General features: G+C 43.8%; 19 non-coding genes across 19 annotated transcripts; all 19 read right to left on the bottom strand.

Moving 5' to 3' along the window:
* Window positions 1-450: 450 nt before the first annotated feature.
* Window positions 451-522, bottom strand: TRNAM-CAU (transfer RNA methionine (anticodon CAU)). The gene has a single exon. It is a non-coding gene; the product is annotated as a tRNA-Met (tRNA).
* Window positions 523-1,426: 904 nt separating this feature from the next.
* Window positions 1,427-1,498, bottom strand: TRNAG-CCC (transfer RNA glycine (anticodon CCC)). Its single transcript has one exon. It is a non-coding gene; the product is annotated as a tRNA-Gly (tRNA).
* Window positions 1,499-2,044: 546 nt separating this feature from the next.
* TRNAM-CAU (transfer RNA methionine (anticodon CAU)) lies at window positions 2,045-2,116 on the bottom strand. The gene has a single exon. It is a non-coding gene; the product is annotated as a tRNA-Met (tRNA).
* A 910-nt stretch (window positions 2,117-3,026) lies between these two features.
* TRNAG-UCC (transfer RNA glycine (anticodon UCC)) lies at window positions 3,027-3,098 on the bottom strand. The gene has a single exon. It is a non-coding gene; the product is annotated as a tRNA-Gly (tRNA).
* A 547-nt stretch (window positions 3,099-3,645) lies between these two features.
* TRNAM-CAU (transfer RNA methionine (anticodon CAU)) lies at window positions 3,646-3,717 on the bottom strand. Its single transcript has one exon. It is a non-coding gene; the product is annotated as a tRNA-Met (tRNA).
* Window positions 3,718-4,620: 903 nt separating this feature from the next.
* Window positions 4,621-4,692, bottom strand: TRNAG-CCC (transfer RNA glycine (anticodon CCC)). The gene has a single exon. It is a non-coding gene; the product is annotated as a tRNA-Gly (tRNA).
* A 546-nt stretch (window positions 4,693-5,238) lies between these two features.
* On the bottom strand, window positions 5,239-5,310 carry TRNAM-CAU (transfer RNA methionine (anticodon CAU)). The gene has a single exon. It is a non-coding gene; the product is annotated as a tRNA-Met (tRNA).
* A 910-nt stretch (window positions 5,311-6,220) lies between these two features.
* TRNAG-UCC (transfer RNA glycine (anticodon UCC)) lies at window positions 6,221-6,292 on the bottom strand. The gene has a single exon. It is a non-coding gene; the product is annotated as a tRNA-Gly (tRNA).
* Window positions 6,293-6,839: 547 nt separating this feature from the next.
* On the bottom strand, window positions 6,840-6,911 carry TRNAM-CAU (transfer RNA methionine (anticodon CAU)). The gene has a single exon. It is a non-coding gene; the product is annotated as a tRNA-Met (tRNA).
* An 894-nt stretch (window positions 6,912-7,805) lies between these two features.
* TRNAG-CCC (transfer RNA glycine (anticodon CCC)) lies at window positions 7,806-7,877 on the bottom strand. The gene has a single exon. It is a non-coding gene; the product is annotated as a tRNA-Gly (tRNA).
* A 546-nt stretch (window positions 7,878-8,423) lies between these two features.
* TRNAM-CAU (transfer RNA methionine (anticodon CAU)) lies at window positions 8,424-8,495 on the bottom strand. The gene has a single exon. It is a non-coding gene; the product is annotated as a tRNA-Met (tRNA).
* A 910-nt stretch (window positions 8,496-9,405) lies between these two features.
* TRNAG-UCC (transfer RNA glycine (anticodon UCC)) lies at window positions 9,406-9,477 on the bottom strand. Its single transcript has one exon. It is a non-coding gene; the product is annotated as a tRNA-Gly (tRNA).
* Window positions 9,478-10,024: 547 nt separating this feature from the next.
* Window positions 10,025-10,096, bottom strand: TRNAM-CAU (transfer RNA methionine (anticodon CAU)). The gene has a single exon. It is a non-coding gene; the product is annotated as a tRNA-Met (tRNA).
* A 904-nt stretch (window positions 10,097-11,000) lies between these two features.
* TRNAG-CCC (transfer RNA glycine (anticodon CCC)) lies at window positions 11,001-11,072 on the bottom strand. Its single transcript has one exon. It is a non-coding gene; the product is annotated as a tRNA-Gly (tRNA).
* Window positions 11,073-11,618: 546 nt separating this feature from the next.
* TRNAM-CAU (transfer RNA methionine (anticodon CAU)) lies at window positions 11,619-11,690 on the bottom strand. Its single transcript has one exon. It is a non-coding gene; the product is annotated as a tRNA-Met (tRNA).
* A 910-nt stretch (window positions 11,691-12,600) lies between these two features.
* TRNAG-UCC (transfer RNA glycine (anticodon UCC)) lies at window positions 12,601-12,672 on the bottom strand. The gene has a single exon. It is a non-coding gene; the product is annotated as a tRNA-Gly (tRNA).
* A 547-nt stretch (window positions 12,673-13,219) lies between these two features.
* TRNAM-CAU (transfer RNA methionine (anticodon CAU)) lies at window positions 13,220-13,291 on the bottom strand. The gene has a single exon. It is a non-coding gene; the product is annotated as a tRNA-Met (tRNA).
* Window positions 13,292-14,195: 904 nt separating this feature from the next.
* TRNAG-CCC (transfer RNA glycine (anticodon CCC)) lies at window positions 14,196-14,267 on the bottom strand. Its single transcript has one exon. It is a non-coding gene; the product is annotated as a tRNA-Gly (tRNA).
* Window positions 14,268-14,813: 546 nt separating this feature from the next.
* Window positions 14,814-14,885, bottom strand: TRNAM-CAU (transfer RNA methionine (anticodon CAU)). The gene has a single exon. It is a non-coding gene; the product is annotated as a tRNA-Met (tRNA).
* Window positions 14,886-15,544: the final 659 nt, after the last annotated feature.

Genomic DNA, 15,544 nt, shown 5'->3' with positions numbered 1-15,544 from the left:
ATGAAAAGCAATAGAAAGTTTTTTGCAGAGGGTAAGGAACTGGGATTGAAACCAAGGACAAAGCTGTGCAGAAGAGAAGAATGGAAAGCTGCATTACAAATAATAGATAAGAATATATAGAGGCAGCATGGGAAGCAAAACAGGGAAGAGAAATACAGAACATTCAATTAAATGCCCAGGAGATAGATAAGAGCAGAACAAAAAGGAAAGAATGAAATTCAAAGCCTGCCCATAAAAGTGTTTGAAGGTCCCACCAGTCATTTATGCTTATTATTGTGTGTCTTTACTTTCAAAGTACAGGGTGGATCATTTGATGATCCCTCTCTTGTATTTCAGCAGACACAGATATTTGACAAGTATTTTCTCACATAGCTGGCACAAGCTTGTGCTTTTCCTTGCTGGCAGCGTGGAAATGACAGCTTGGTCCTTGGAAGGAAAGTCAAGCAAAATTAGCAGAGGATGGTTTCGATCCATCGACCTCTGGGTTATGGGCCCAGCACGCTTCCGCTGCGCCACTCTGCTCTGTTGTGAAAGTGTTCTTTTTATGCAGATAGGGAGCATTAAGCAGAGTAGCGTGGGATTGGTACGGCTCTCACCTCATTTGCCTAAGTATATTGCAAGGCATGCTGGGTACAGAAAAACTTCATCTTCCCCTCTCACAATCAGTCATAACTGAAAGTCAGACACTCTTAGGCACTAGCCGTTTCAGACCTTTATCAAGACAGCATGTCATGAACCCTCTCTCTCTCTCTCTGTGATCCTAGCACTAGCATGCTCAGGATTTGGCTTTACCTGGGAGCCAGAGATCTACCCGGTGAGGGCTTGCCCGGTGTGAGGCTTTTGAGCGTTTGGGAGCGTTCGGGACGTGAGTGGACGTTGGACAGGAAACTCTGCGAATTTGAAGCATCCAACATTCCTGCTGCAGTGAGCGGCTCTTTCCATGGACATCTGCCTCTAGGATTCCTCTCAACTTGCCTTCTGATAAAACATTTTGTGAGCAGCAATTACCTTCGACAGCTACAAGGTGGCGCTACATTCTGGTAAGTGCACAAGTATGCACAAAATGTTAGGGACTTTTGCCAGATTTATCGGTGGATCTTGCATATTTTTTTCAGAGGCTAGATATTGCCTAGAAATGCTTTTTAACATAGAGATGTTGGAGTTATAATGTCTGGTCGGGCCTCAGCCCTTCCATTGTTTGCCCACTGTAACATATTTATTACCAGCACATGTGAGTTGTGACTCTGCTTTATAAAACTTATCATATATTAGGACAATGAATGTATCAGAAGGTGCGATTGAGATGTTTGCCTATGTATTTGTTTATTTTTTTATATATGGCTGATTAATCTGTTCATGAAATTTCCATTTTGAGACATGTTGCATTAAAATATGTCCTGCTTGCAGAATATATAAGCATTTTCACTGCGTTGGCCGGGAATCGAACCCGGGTCAACTGCTTGGGAAGCAGCTATGCTCACCACTATACCACCAACGCCCTCTGATGTGTGTGCTCTCGGTTCTAAATATTACGTTCCCGAAATCAATGACTATCTTGCAACAGCTTCAATGGTGCATTTGGTTTCGATACCAACATGAGAAGTAGTAGAACGTTTTTTGCAGAGGGTAAGGAACTGGGGATTGAAACCAAGGACAAAGTTGTGCAGAAGAGAAGAAATGAAATGCAACAGTACAAAAAGTAGAAATCAGCATATATAGGCAGCATGGGAAGCAAAGCAGGGAAGAGAAAGAGAGAACATTCCATGAAATGCCCAGGAGATAGATAAGAGCAGAAAAAAAAGGGAAGAATGAAATTCAAAGCATGCCCAGAAAGTTGTGTGAAGCTCCCACCAGTCATTTATGGTTATAGTTGTGTGTCTTTACTTTCAAAGTACAGGGTTGATCCTTTCACGAACACTCTTGTATTACACAGACACAGATAGTTGAGAAGTCTTTTCTCACATAGCTGGCACAAGCTTGCGCTTTTCCTTTCTGGCAGTGTGGAAATGACAGCTTGGTCCTTGGAAGGAAAGTCAAGCAAAATTAGCAGAGGATGGTTTCGATCCATCGACCTCTGGGTTATGGGCCCAGCACGCTTCCGCTGCGCCACTCTGCTCGTTCATGAAGGTGATCTCTTTATGCAGATGAGGAGGCATTCAGCGGAGTGAAGTGGCATTGGTCGGGCTCTCACCTCATTTGCCTAATTATATCGCAAGGCATGCTGGGTGCAGAAAATCTTCATCTTCCCCTCTCACAATCAGTCATAACTGATAGTCCAGACCCTCTTACGCACTAGCCGTTTCAGGCCTTTATCAAGACAGCAGCTCTCCAACACTCTCTGTCTCTCTCTCTCTGTGATCCTAGTGCTAGCATGCTCAGGATTTGGCTTTACCTGGGAGCCAGAGATCTACCCGGTGAGGGCTTGCCCGGTGTAAGGCTTTTGAGCGTTTGGGAGCGTTCGGTACATGAGAGGACGTTGGACTGGAAACTATGCAAATTTGAAGCATCCAACCTTCCTGCTGCAGTCGGGGGCTCTTTCCATGGACATCTGCCTTTTGGATTCCTCTAAACTTGCCCTCTGATGAAACATTTTTTGAGCTGCAGTTACCTCCGACGTCTACAAGGTGGCGCTACATTCAGGTGAGGGCACAAGTATGCACAAAATGTTGGCGACTTTCACCAGATTTATCGATGGATCTTGCATATTGTTTTCAGAGGCTAGATATTGCCTAGGAAATGGTTTTTAACATAGAGATGCTGGAGTTATAATGTGTGGTCGGGCCTCAGCCCTTTCATTGTCTGCCCACTGTAAATATTTTTTACCAGCACATGTGAGTGGTGACTCTGCTTTATGAAACTTATCATATATTAGGACAATGAATATAGCAGAAGGGGCGATTGAGATGCTTGCCTACATATTTGTTTATTTTTTATATAACGGCTGATTAATCTGTTCATTATATTTCCATTTTGTGACATGTTGCATTAAAATATATCCTGCTTGCAGAATATATAAGTATTTGTACTGCGTTGGCCGGGAATCGAACCCGGGTCAACTGCTTGGAAGGCAGCTATGCTCACCACTATACCACCAACGCCCTCTGATCTGTGCGCTCTCGGTTCTTAACATTAGGATCCTGAGTTCAATGACTATCTTGCACCAGCTTCAATGGTGCATTTGGTTTAGATACCAACATGAAAAGCAATAGAAAGTTTTTTGCAGAGGGTAAGGAACTGGGATTGAAACCAAGGACAAAGCTGTGCAGAAGAGAAGAATGGAAAGCTGCATTACAAATAATAGATAAGAATATATAGAGGCAGCATGGGAAGCAAAACAGGGAAGAGAAATACAGAACATTCAATTAAATGCCCAGGAGATAGATAAGAGCAGAACAAAAAGGAAAGAATGAAATTCAAAGCCTGCCCATAAAAGTGTTTGAAGGTCCCACCAGTCATTTATGCTTATTATTGTGTGTCTTTACTTTCAAAGTACAGGGTGGATCATTTGATGATCCCTCTCTTGTATTTCAGCAGACACAGATATTTGACAAGTATTTTCTCACATAGCTGGCACAAGCTTGTGCTTTTCCTTGCTGGCAGCGTGGAAATGACAGCTTGGTCCTTGGAAGGAAAGTCAAGCAAAATTAGCAGAGGATGGTTTCGATCCATCGACCTCTGGGTTATGGGCCCAGCACGCTTCCGCTGCGCCACTCTGCTCTGTTGTGAAAGTGTTCTTTTTATGCAGATAGGGAGCATTAAGCAGAGTAGCGTGGGATTGGTACGGCTCTCACCTCATTTGCCTAAGTATATTGCAAGGCATGCTGGGTACAGAAAAACTTCATCTTCCCCTCTCACAATCAGTCATAACTGAAAGTCAGACACTCTTAGGCACTAGCCGTTTCAGACCTTTATCAAGACAGCATGTCATGAACCCTCTCTCTCTCTCTCTGTGATCCTAGCACTAGCATGCTCAGGATTTGGCTTTACCTGGGAGCCAGAGATCTACCCGGTGAGGGCTTGCCCGGTGTGAGGCTTTTGAGCGTTTGGGAGCGTTCGGGACGTGAGTGGACGTTGGACAGGAAACTCTGCGAATTTGAAGCATCCAACATTCCTGCTGCAGTGAGCGGCTCTTTCCATGGACATCTGCCTCTAGGATTCCTCTCAACTTGCCTTCTGATAAAACATTTTGTGAGCAGCAATTACCTTCGACAGCTACAAGGTGGCGCTACATTCTGTTAGTGCACAAGTATGCACAAAATGTTAGGGACTTTTGCCAGATTTATCGGTGGATCTTGCATATTTTTTTCAGAGGCTAGATATTGCCTAGAAATGCTTTTTAACATAGAGATGTTGGAGTTATAATGTCTGGTCGGGCCTCAGCCCTTCCATTGTTTGCCCACTGTAACATATTTATTACCAGCACATGTGAGTTGTGACTCTGCTTTATAAAACTTATCATATATTAGGACAATGAATGTATCAGAAGGTGCGATTGAGATGTTTGCCTATGTATTTGTTTATTTTTTTATATATGGCTGATTAATCTGTTCATGAAATTTCCATTTTGAGACATGTTGCATTAAAATATGTCCTGCTTGCAGAATATATAAGCATTTTCACTGCGTTGGCCGGGAATCGAACCCGGGCCAACTGCTTGGGAAGCAGCTATGCTCACCACTATACCACCAACGCCCTCTGATGTGTGTGCTCTCGGTTCTAAATATTACGTTCCCGAAATCAATGACTATCTTGCAACAGCTTCAATGGTGCATTTGGTTTCGATACCAACATGAGAAGTAGTAGAACGTTTTTTGCAGAGGGTAAGGAACTGGGGATTGAAACCAAGGACAAAGTTGTGCAGAAGAGAAGAAATGAAATGCAACAGTACAAAAAGTAGAAATCAGCATATATAGGCAGCATGGGAAGCAAAGCAGGGAAGAGAAAGAGAGAACATTCCATGAAATGCCCAGGAGATAGATAAGAGCAGAAAAAAAAGGGAAGAATGAAATTCAAAGCATGCCCAGAAAGTTGTGTGAAGCTCCCACCAGTCATTTATGGTTATAGTTGTGTGTCTTTACTTTCAAAGTACAGGGTTGATCCTTTCACGAACACTCTTGTATTACACAGACACAGATAGTTGAGAAGTCTTTTCTCACATAGCTGGCACAAGCTTGCGCTTTTCCTTTCTGGCAGTGTGGAAATGACAGCTTGGTCCTTGGAAGGAAAGTCAAGCAAAATTAGCAGAGGATGGTTTCGATCCATCGACCTCTGGGTTATGGGCCCAGCACGCTTCCGCTGCGCCACTCTGCTCGTTCATGAAGGTGATCTCTTTATGCAGATGAGGAGGCATTCAGCGGAGTGAAGTGGCATTGGTCGGGCTCTCACCTCATTTGCCTAATTATATCGCAAGGCATGCTGGGTGCAGAAAATCTTCATCTTCCCCTCTCACAATCAGTCATAACTGATAGTCCAGACCCTCTTACGCACTAGCCGTTTCAGGCCTTTATCAAGACAGCAGCTCTCCAACACTCTCTGTCTCTCTCTCTCTGTGATCCTAGTGCTAGCATGCTCAGGATTTGGCTTTACCTGGGAGCCAGAGATCTACCCGGTGAGGGCTTGCCCGGTGTAAGGCTTTTGAGCGTTTGGGAGCGTTCGGTACATGAGAGGACGTTGGACTGGAAACTATGCAAATTTGAAGCATCCAACCTTCCTGCTGCAGTCGGGGGCTCTTTCCATGGACATCTGCCTTTTGGATTCCTCTAAACTTGCCCTCTGATGAAACATTTTTTGAGCTGCAGTTACCTCCGACGTCTACAAGGTGGCGCTACATTCAGGTGAGGGCACAAGTATGCACAAAATGTTGGCGACTTTCACCAGATTTATCGATGGATCTTGCATATTGTTTTCAGAGGCTAGATATTGCCTAGGAAATGGTTTTTAACATAGAGATGCTGGAGTTATAATGTGTGGTCGGGCCTCAGCCCTTTCATTGTCTGCCCACTGTAAATATTTTTTACCAGCACATGTGAGTGGTGACTCTGCTTTATGAAACTTATCATATATTAGGACAATGAATATAGCAGAAGGGGCGATTGAGATGCTTGCCTACATATTTGTTTATTTTTTATATAACGGCTGATTAATCTGTTCATTATATTTCCATTTTGTGACATGTTGCATTAAAATATATCCTGCTTGCAGAATATATAAGTATTTGTACTGCGTTGGCCGGGAATCGAACCCGGGTCAACTGCTTGGAAGGCAGCTATGCTCACCACTATACCACCAACGCCCTCTGATCTGTGCGCTCTCGGTTCTTAACATTAGGATCCTGAGTTCAATGACTATCTTGCACCAGCTTCAATGGTGCATTTGGTTTAGATACCAACATGAAAAGCAATAGAAAGTTTTTTGCAGAGGGTAAGGAACTGGGATTGAAACCAAGGACAAAGCTGTGCAGAAGAGAAGAATGGAAAGCTGCATTACAAATAATAGATAAGAATATATAGAGGCAGCATGGGAAGCAAAACAGGGAAGAGAAATACAGAACATTCAATTAAATGCCCAGGAGATAGATAAGAGCAGAACAAAAAGGAAAGAATGAAATTCAAAGCCTGCCCATAAAAGTGTTTGAAGGTCCCACCAGTCATTTATGCTTATTATTGTGTGTCTTTACTTTCAAAGTACAGGGTGGATCATTTGATGATCCCTCTCTTGTATTTCAGCAGACACAGATATTTGACAAGTATTTTCTCACATAGCTGGCACAAGCTTGTGCTTTTCCTTGCTGGCAGCGTGGAAATGACAGCTTGGTCCTTGGAAGGAAAGTCAAGCAAAATTAGCAGAGGATGGTTTCGATCCATCGACCTCTGGGTTATGGGCCCAGCACGCTTCCGCTGCGCCACTCTGCTCTGTTGTGAAAGTGTTCTTTTTATGCAGATAGGGAGCATTAAGCAGAGTAGCGTGGGATTGGTACGGCTCTCACCTCATTTGCCTAAGTATATTGCAAGGCATGCTGGGTACAGAAAAACTTCATCTTCCCCTCTCACAATCAGTCATAACTGAAAGTCAGACACTCTTAGGCACTAGCCGTTTCAGACCTTTATCAAGACAGCATGTCATGAACCCTCTCTCTCTCTCTCTGTGATCCTAGCACTAGCATGCTCAGGATTTGGCTTTACCTGGGAGCCAGAGATCTACCCGGTGAGGGCTTGCCCGGTGTGAGGCTTTTGAGCGTTTGGGAGCGTTGTGGACGTTGGACAGGAAACTCTGCGAATTTGAAGCATCCAACATTCCTGCTGCAGTGAGCGGCTCTTTCCATGGACATCTGCCTCTAGGATTCCTCTCAACTTGCCTTCTGATAAAACATTTTGTGAGCAGCAATTACCTTCGACAGCTACAAGGTGGCGCTACATTCTGGTAAGTGCACAAGTATGCACAAAATGTTAGGGACTTTTGCCAGATTTATCGGTGGATCTTGCATATTTTTTTCAGAGGCTAGATATTGCCTAGAAATGCTTTTTAACATAGAGATGTTGGAGTTATAATGTCTGGTCGGGCCTCAGCCCTTCCATTGTTTGCCCACTGTAACATATTTATTACCAGCACATGTGAGTTGTGACTCTGCTTTATAAAACTTATCATATATTAGGACAATGAATGTATCAGAAGGTGCGATTGAGATGTTTGCCTATGTATTTGTTTATTTTTTTATATATGGCTGATTAATCTGTTCATGAAATTTCCATTTTGAGACCTGTTGCATTAAAATATGTCCTGCTTGCAGAATATATAAGCATTTTCACTGCGTTGGCCGGGAATCGAACCCGGGTCAACTGCTTGGGAAGCAGCTATGCTCACCACTATACCACCAACGCCCTCTGATGTGTGTGCTCTCGGTTCTAAATATTACGTTCCCGAAATCAATGACTATCTTGCAACAGCTTCAATGGTGCATTTGGTTTCGATACCAACATGAGAAGTAGTAGAACGTTTTTTGCAGAGGGTAAGGAACTGGGGATTGAAACCAAGGACAAAGTTGTGCAGAAGAGAAGAAATGAAATGCAACAGTACAAAAAGTAGAAATCAGCATATATAGGCAGCATGGGAAGCAAAGCAGGGAAGAGAAAGAGAGAACATTCCATGAAATGCCCAGGAGATAGATAAGAGCAGAAAAAAAAGGGAAGAATGAAATTCAAAGCATGCCCAGAAAGTTGTGTGAAGCTCCCACCAGTCATTTATGGTTATAGTTGTGTGTCTTTACTTTCAAAGTACAGGGTTGATCCTTTCACGAACACTCTTGTATTACACAGACACAGATAGTTGAGAAGTCTTTTCTCACATAGCTGGCACAAGCTTGCGCTTTTCCTTTCTGGCAGTGTGGAAATGACAGCTTCGTCCTTGGAAGGAAAGTCAAGCAAAATTAGCAGAGGATGGTTTCGATCCATCGACCTCTGGGTTATGGGCCCAGCACGCTTCCACTGCGCCACTCTGCTCGTTCATGAAGGTGATCTCTTTATGCAGATGAGGAGGCATTCAGCGGAGTGAAGTGGCATTGGTCGGGCTCTCACCTCATTTGCCTAATTATATCGCAAGGCATGCTGGGTGCAGAAAATCTTCATCTTCCCCTCTCACAATCAGTCATAACTGATAGTCCAGACCCTCTTACGCACTAGCCGTTTCAGGCCTTTATCAAGACAGCAGCTCTCCAACACTCTCTGTCTCTCTCTCTCTGTGATCCTAGTGCTAGCATGCTCAGGATTTGGCTTTACCTGGGAGCCAGAGATCTACCCGGTGAGGGCTTGCCCGGTGTAAGGCTTTTGAGCGTTTGGGAGCGTTCGGTACATGAGAGGACGTTGGACTGGAAACTATGCAAATTTGAAGCATCCAACCTTCCTGCTGCAGTCGGGGGCTCTTTCCATGGACATCTGCCTTTTGGATTCCTCTAAACTTGCCCTCTGATGAAACATTTTTTGAGCTGCAGTTACCTCCGACGTCTACAAGGTGGCGCTACATTCAGGTGAGGGCACAAGTATGCACAAAATGTTGGCGACTTTCACCAGATTTATCGATGGATCTTGCATATTGTTTTCAGAGGCTAGATATTGCCTAGGAAATGGTTTTTAACATAGAGATGCTGGAGTTATAATGTGTGGTCGGGCCTCAGCCCTTTCATTGTCTGCCCACTGTAAATATTTTTTACCAGCACATGTGAGTGGTGACTCTGCTTTATGAAACTTATCATATATTAGGACAATGAATATAGCAGAAGGGGCGATTGAGATGCTTGCCTACATATTTGTTTATTTTTTATATAACGGCTGATTAATCTGTTCATTATATTTCCATTTTGTGACATGTTGCATTAAAATATATCCTGCTTGCAGAATATATAAGTATTTGTACTGCGTTGGCCGGGAATCGAACCCGGGTCAACTGCTTGGAAGGCAGCTATGCTCACCACTATACCACCAACGCCCTCTGATCTGTGCGCTCTCGGTTCTTAACATTAGGATCCTGAGTTCAATGACTATCTTGCACCAGCTTCAATGGTGCATTTGGTTTAGATACCAACATGAAAAGCAATAGAAAGTTTTTTGCAGAGGGTAAGGAACTGGGATTGAAACCAAGGACAAAGCTGTGCAGAAGAGAAGAATGGAAAGCTGCATTACAAATAATAGATAAGAATATATAGAGGCAGCATGGGAAGCAAAACAGGGAAGAGAAATACAGAACATTCAATTAAATGCCCAGGAGATAGATAAGAGCAGAACAAAAAGGAAAGAATGAAATTCAAAGCCTGCCCATAAAAGTGTTTGAAGGTCCCACCAGTCATTTATGCTTATTATTGTGTGTCTTTACTTTCAAAGTACAGGGTGGATCATTTGATGATCCCTCTCTTGTATTTCAGCAGACACAGATATTTGACAAGTATTTTCTCACATAGCTGGCACAAGCTTGTGCTTTTCCTTGCTGGCAGCGTGGAAATGACAGCTTGGTCCTTGGAAGGAAAGTCAAGCAAAATTAGCAGAGGATGGTTTCGATCCATCGACCTCTGGGTTATGGGCCCAGCACGCTTCCGCTGCGCCACTCTGCTCTGTTGTGAAAGTGTTCTTTTTATGCAGATAGGGAGCATTAAGCAGAGTAGCGTGGGATTGGTACGGCTCTCACCTCATTTGCCTAAGTATATTGCAAGGCATGCTGGGTACAGAAAAACTTCATCTTCCCCTCTCACAATCAGTCATAACTGAAAGTCAGACACTCTTAGGCACTAGCCGTTTCAGACCTTTATCAAGACAGCATGTCATGAACCCTCTCTCTCTCTCTCTGTGATCCTAGCACTAGCATGCTCAGGATTTGGCTTTACCTGGGAGCCAGAGATCTACCCGGTGAGGGCTTGCCCGGTGTGAGGCTTTTGAGCGTTTGGGAGCGTTCGGGACGTGAGTGGACGTTGGACAGGAAACTCTGCGAATTTGAAGCATCCAACATTCCTGCTGCAGTGAGCGGCTCTTTCCATGGACATCTGCCTCTAGGATTCCTCTCAACTTGCCTTCTGATAAAACATTTTGTGAGCAGCAATTACCTTCGACAGCTACAAGGTGGCGCTACATTCTAGTAAGTGCACAAGTATGCACAAAATGTTAGGGACTTTTGCCAGATTTATCGGTGGATCTTGCATATTTTTTTCAGAGGCTAGATATTGCCTAGAAATGCTTTTTAACATAGAGATGTTGGAGTTATAATGTCTGGTCGGGCCTCAGCCCTTCCATTGTTTGCCCACTGTAACATATTTATTACCAGCACATGTGAGTTGTGACTCTGCTTTATAAAACTTATCATATATTAGGACAATGAATGTATCAGAAGGTGCGATTGAGATGTTTGCCTATGTATTTGTTTATTTTTTTATATATGGCTGATTAATCTGTTCATGAAATTTCCATTTTGAGACATGTTGCATTAAAATATGTCCTGCTTGCAGAATATATAAGCATTTTCACTGCGTTGGCCGGGAATCGAACCCGGGTCAACTGCTTGGGAAGCAGCTATGCTCACCACTATACCACCAACGCCCTCTGATGTGTGTGCTCTCGGTTCTAAATATTACGTTCCCGAAATCAATGACTATCTTGCAACAGCTTCAATGGTGCATTTGGTTTCAATACCAACATGAGAAGTAGTAGAACGTTTTTTGCAGAGGGTAAGGAACTGGGGATTGAAACCAAGGACAAAGTTGTGCAGAAGAGAAGAAATGAAATGCAACAGTACAAAAAGTAGAAATCAGCATATATAGGCAGCATGGGAAGCAAAGCAGGGAAGAGAAAGAGAGAACATTCCATGAAATGCCCAGGAGATAGATAAGAGCAGAAAAAAAAGGGAAGAATGAAATTCAAAGCATGCCCAGAAAGTTGTGTGAAGCTCCCACCAGTCATTTATGGTTATAGTTGTGTGTCTTTACTTTCAAAGTACAGGGTTGATCCTTTCACGAACACTCTTGTATTACACAGACACAGATAGTTGAGAAGTCTTTTCTCACATAGCTGGCACAAGCTTGCGCTTTTCCTTTCTGGCAGTGTGGAAATGACAGCTTGGTCCTTGGAAGGAAAGTCAAGCAAAATTAGCAGAGGATGGTTTCGATCCATCGACCTCTGGGTTATGGGCCCAGCACGCTTCCGCTGCGCCACTCTGCTCGTTCATGAAGGTGATCTCTTTATGCAGATGAGGAGGCATTCAGCGGAGTGAAGTGGCATTGGTCGGGCTCTCACCTCATTTGCCTAATTATATCGCAAGGCATGCTGGGTGCAGAAAATCTTCATCTTCCCCTCTCACAATCAGTCATAACTGATAGTCCAGACCCTCTTACGCACTAGCCGTTTCAGGCCTTTATCAAGACAGCAGCTCTCCAACACTCTCTGTCTCTCTCTCTCTGTGATCCTAGTGCTAGCATGCTCAGGATTTGGCTTTACCTGGGAGCCAGAGATCTACCCGGTGAGGGCTTGCCCGGTGTAAGGCTTTTGAGCGTTTGGGAGCGTTCGGTACATGAGAGGACGTTGGACTGGAAACTATGCAAATTTGAAGCATCCAACCTTCCTGCTGCAGTCGGGGGCTCTTTCCATGGACATCTGCCTTTTGGATTCCTCTAAACTTGCCCTCTGATGAAACATTTTTTGAGCTGCAGTTACCTCCGACGTCTACAAGGTGGCGCTACATTCAGGTGAGGGCACAAGTATGCACAAAATGTTGGCGACTTTCACCAGATTTATCGATGGATCTTGCATATTGTTTTCAGAGGCTAGATATTGCCTAGGAAATGGTTTTTAACATAGAGATGCTGGAGTTATAATGTGTGGTCGGGCCTCAGCCCTTTCATTGTCTGCCCACTGTAAATATTTTTTACCAGCACATGTGAGTGGTGACTCTGCTTTATGAAACTTATCATATATTAGGACAATGAATATAGCAGAAGGGGCGATTGAGATGCTTGCCTACATATTTGTTTATTTTTTATATAACGGCTGATTAATCTGTTCATTATATTTCCATTTTGTGACATGTTGCATTAAAATATATCCTGCTTGCAGAATATATAAGTATTTGTACTGCGTTGGCCGGGAATCGAACCCGGGTCAACTGCTTGGAAGGCAGCTATGCTCACCACTATACCACCAACGCCCTCTGATCTGTGCGCTCTCGGTTCTTAACATTAGGATCCTGAGTTCAATGACTATCTTGCACCAGCTTCAATGGTGCATTTGGTTTAGATACCAACATGAAAAGCAATAGAAAGTTTTTTGCAGAGGGTAAGGAACTGGGATTGAAACCAAGGACAAAGCTGTGCAGAAGAGAAGAATGGAAAGCTGCATTACAAATAATAGATAAGAATATATAGAGGCAGCATGGGAAGCAAAACAGGGAAGAGAAATACAGAACATTCAATTAAATGCCCAGGAGATAGATAAGAGCAGAACAAAAAGGAAAGAATGAAATTCAAAGCCTGCCCATAAAAGTGTTTGAAGGTCCCACCAGTCATTTATGCTTATTATTGTGTGTCTTTACTTTCAAAGTACAGGGTGGATCATTTGATGATCCCTCTCTTGTATTTCAGCAGACACAGATATTTGACAAGTATTTTCTCACATAGCTGGCACAAGCTTGTGCTTTTCCTTGCTGGCAGCGTGGAAATGACAGCTTGGTCCTTGGAAGGAAAGTCAAGCAAAATTAGCAGAGGATGGTTTCGATCCATCGACCTCTGGGTTATGGGCCCAGCACGCTTCCGCTGCGCCACTCTGCTCTGTTGTGAAAGTGTTCTTTTTATGCAGATAGGGAGCATTAAGCAGAGTAGCGTGGGATTGGTACGGCTCTCACCTCATTTGCCTAAGTATATTGCAAGGCATGCTGGGTACAGAAAAACTTCATCTTCCCCTCTCACAATCAGTCATAACTGAAAGTCAGACACTCTTAGGCACTAGCCGTTTCAGACCTTTATCAAGACAGCATGTCATGAACCCTCTCTCTCTCTCTCTGTGATCCTAGCACTAGCATGCTCAGGATTTGGCTTTACCTGGGAGCCAGAGATCTACCCGGTGAGGGCTTGCCCGGTGTGAGGCTTTTGAGCGTTTGGGAGCGTTCGGGACGTGAGTGGACGTTGGACAGGAAACTCTGCGAATTTGAAGCATCCAACATTCCTGCTGCAGTGAGCGGCTCTTTCCATGGACATCTGCCTCTAGGATTCCTCTCAACTTGCCTTCTGATAAAACATTTTGTGAGCAGCAATTACCTTCAACAGCTACAAGGTGGCGCTACATTCTGGTAAGTGCACAAGTATGCACAAAATGTTAGGGACTTTTGCCAGATTTATCGGTGGATCTTGCATATTTTTTTCAGAGGCTAGATATTGCCTAGAAATGCTTTTTAACATAGAGATGTTGGAGTTATAATGTCTGGTCGGGCCTCAGCCCTTCCATTGTTTGCCCACTGTAACATATTTATTACCAGCACATGTGAGTTGTGACTCTGCTTTATAAAACTTATCATATATTAGGACAATGAATGTATCAGAAGGTGCGATTGAGATGTTTGCCTATGTATTTGTTTATTTTTTTATATATGGCTGATTAATCTGTTCATGAAATTTCCATTTTGAGACATGTTGCATTAAAATATGTCCTGCTTGCAGAATATATAAGCATTTTCACTGCGTTGGCCGGGAATCGAACCCGGGTCAACTGCTTGGGAAGCAGCTATGCTCACCACTATACCACCAACGCCCTCTGATGTGTGTGCTCTCGGTTCTAAATATTACGTTCCCGAAATCAATGACTATCTTGCAACAGCTTCAATGGTGCATTTGGTTTCGATACCAACATGAGAAGTAGTAGAACGTTTTTTGCAGAGGGTAAGGAACTGGGGATTGAAACCAAGGACAAAGTTGTGCAGAAGAGAAGAAATGAAATGCAACAGTACAAAAAGTAGAAATCAGCATATATAGGCAGCATGGGAAGCAAAGCAGGGAAGAGAAAGAGAGAACATTCCATGAAATGCCCAGGAGATAGATAAGAGCAGAAAAAAAAGGGAAGAATGAAATTCAAAGCATGCCCAGAAAGTTGTGTGAAGCTCCCACCAGTCATTTATGGTTATAGTTGTGTGTCTTTACTTTCAAAGTACAGGGTTGATCCTTTCACGAACACTCTTGTATTACACAGACACAGATAGTTGAGAAGTCTTTTCTCACATAGCTGGCACAAGCTTGCGCTTTTCCTTTCTGGCAGTGTGGAAATGACAGCTTGGTCCTTGGAAGGAAAGTCAAGCAAAATTAGCAGAGGATGGTTTCGATCCATCGACCTCTGGGTTATGGGCCCAGCACGCTTCCGCTGCGCCACTCTGCTCGTTCATGAAGGTGATCTCTTTATGCAGATGAGGAGGCATTCAGCGGAGTGAAGTGGCATTGGTCGGGCTCTCACCTCATTTGCCTAATTATATCGCAAGGCATGCTGGGTGCAGAAAATCTTCATCTTCCCCTCTCACAATCAGTCATAACTGATAGTCCAGACCCTCTTACGCACTAGCCGTTTCAGGCCTTTATCAAGACAGCAGCTCTCCAACACTCTCTGTCTCTCTCTCTCTGTGATCCTAGTGCTAGCATGCTCAGGATTTGGCTTTACCTGGGAGCCAGAGATCTACCCGGTGAGGGCTTGCCCGGTGTAAGGCTTTTGAGCGTTTGGGAGCGTTCGGTACATGAGAGGACGTTGGACTGGAAACTATGCAAATTTGAAGCATCCAACCTTCCTGCTGCAGTCGGGGGCTCTTTCCATGGACATCTGCCTTTTGGATTCCTCTAAACTTGCCCTCTGATGAAACATTTTTTGAGCTGCAGTTACCTCCGACGTCTACAAGGTGGCGCTACATTCAGGTGAGGGCACAAGTATGCACAAAATGTTGGCGACTTTCACCAGATTTATCGATGGATCTTGCATATTGTTTTCAGAGGCTAGATATTGCCTAGGAAATGGTTTTTAACATAGAGATGCTGGAGTTATAATGTGTG

This window comes from Lissotriton vulgaris, chromosome 2_1, assembly GCF_964263255.1.
Source record: "Lissotriton vulgaris chromosome 2_1, aLisVul1.2, whole genome shotgun sequence".
Classification (NCBI taxonomy): domain Eukaryota; kingdom Metazoa; phylum Chordata; class Amphibia; order Caudata; family Salamandridae; genus Lissotriton; species Lissotriton vulgaris.
The sequence above is the reverse complement of the archived record's forward strand: the minus strand, read 5'-3'. Positions and strand labels throughout refer to the sequence as shown.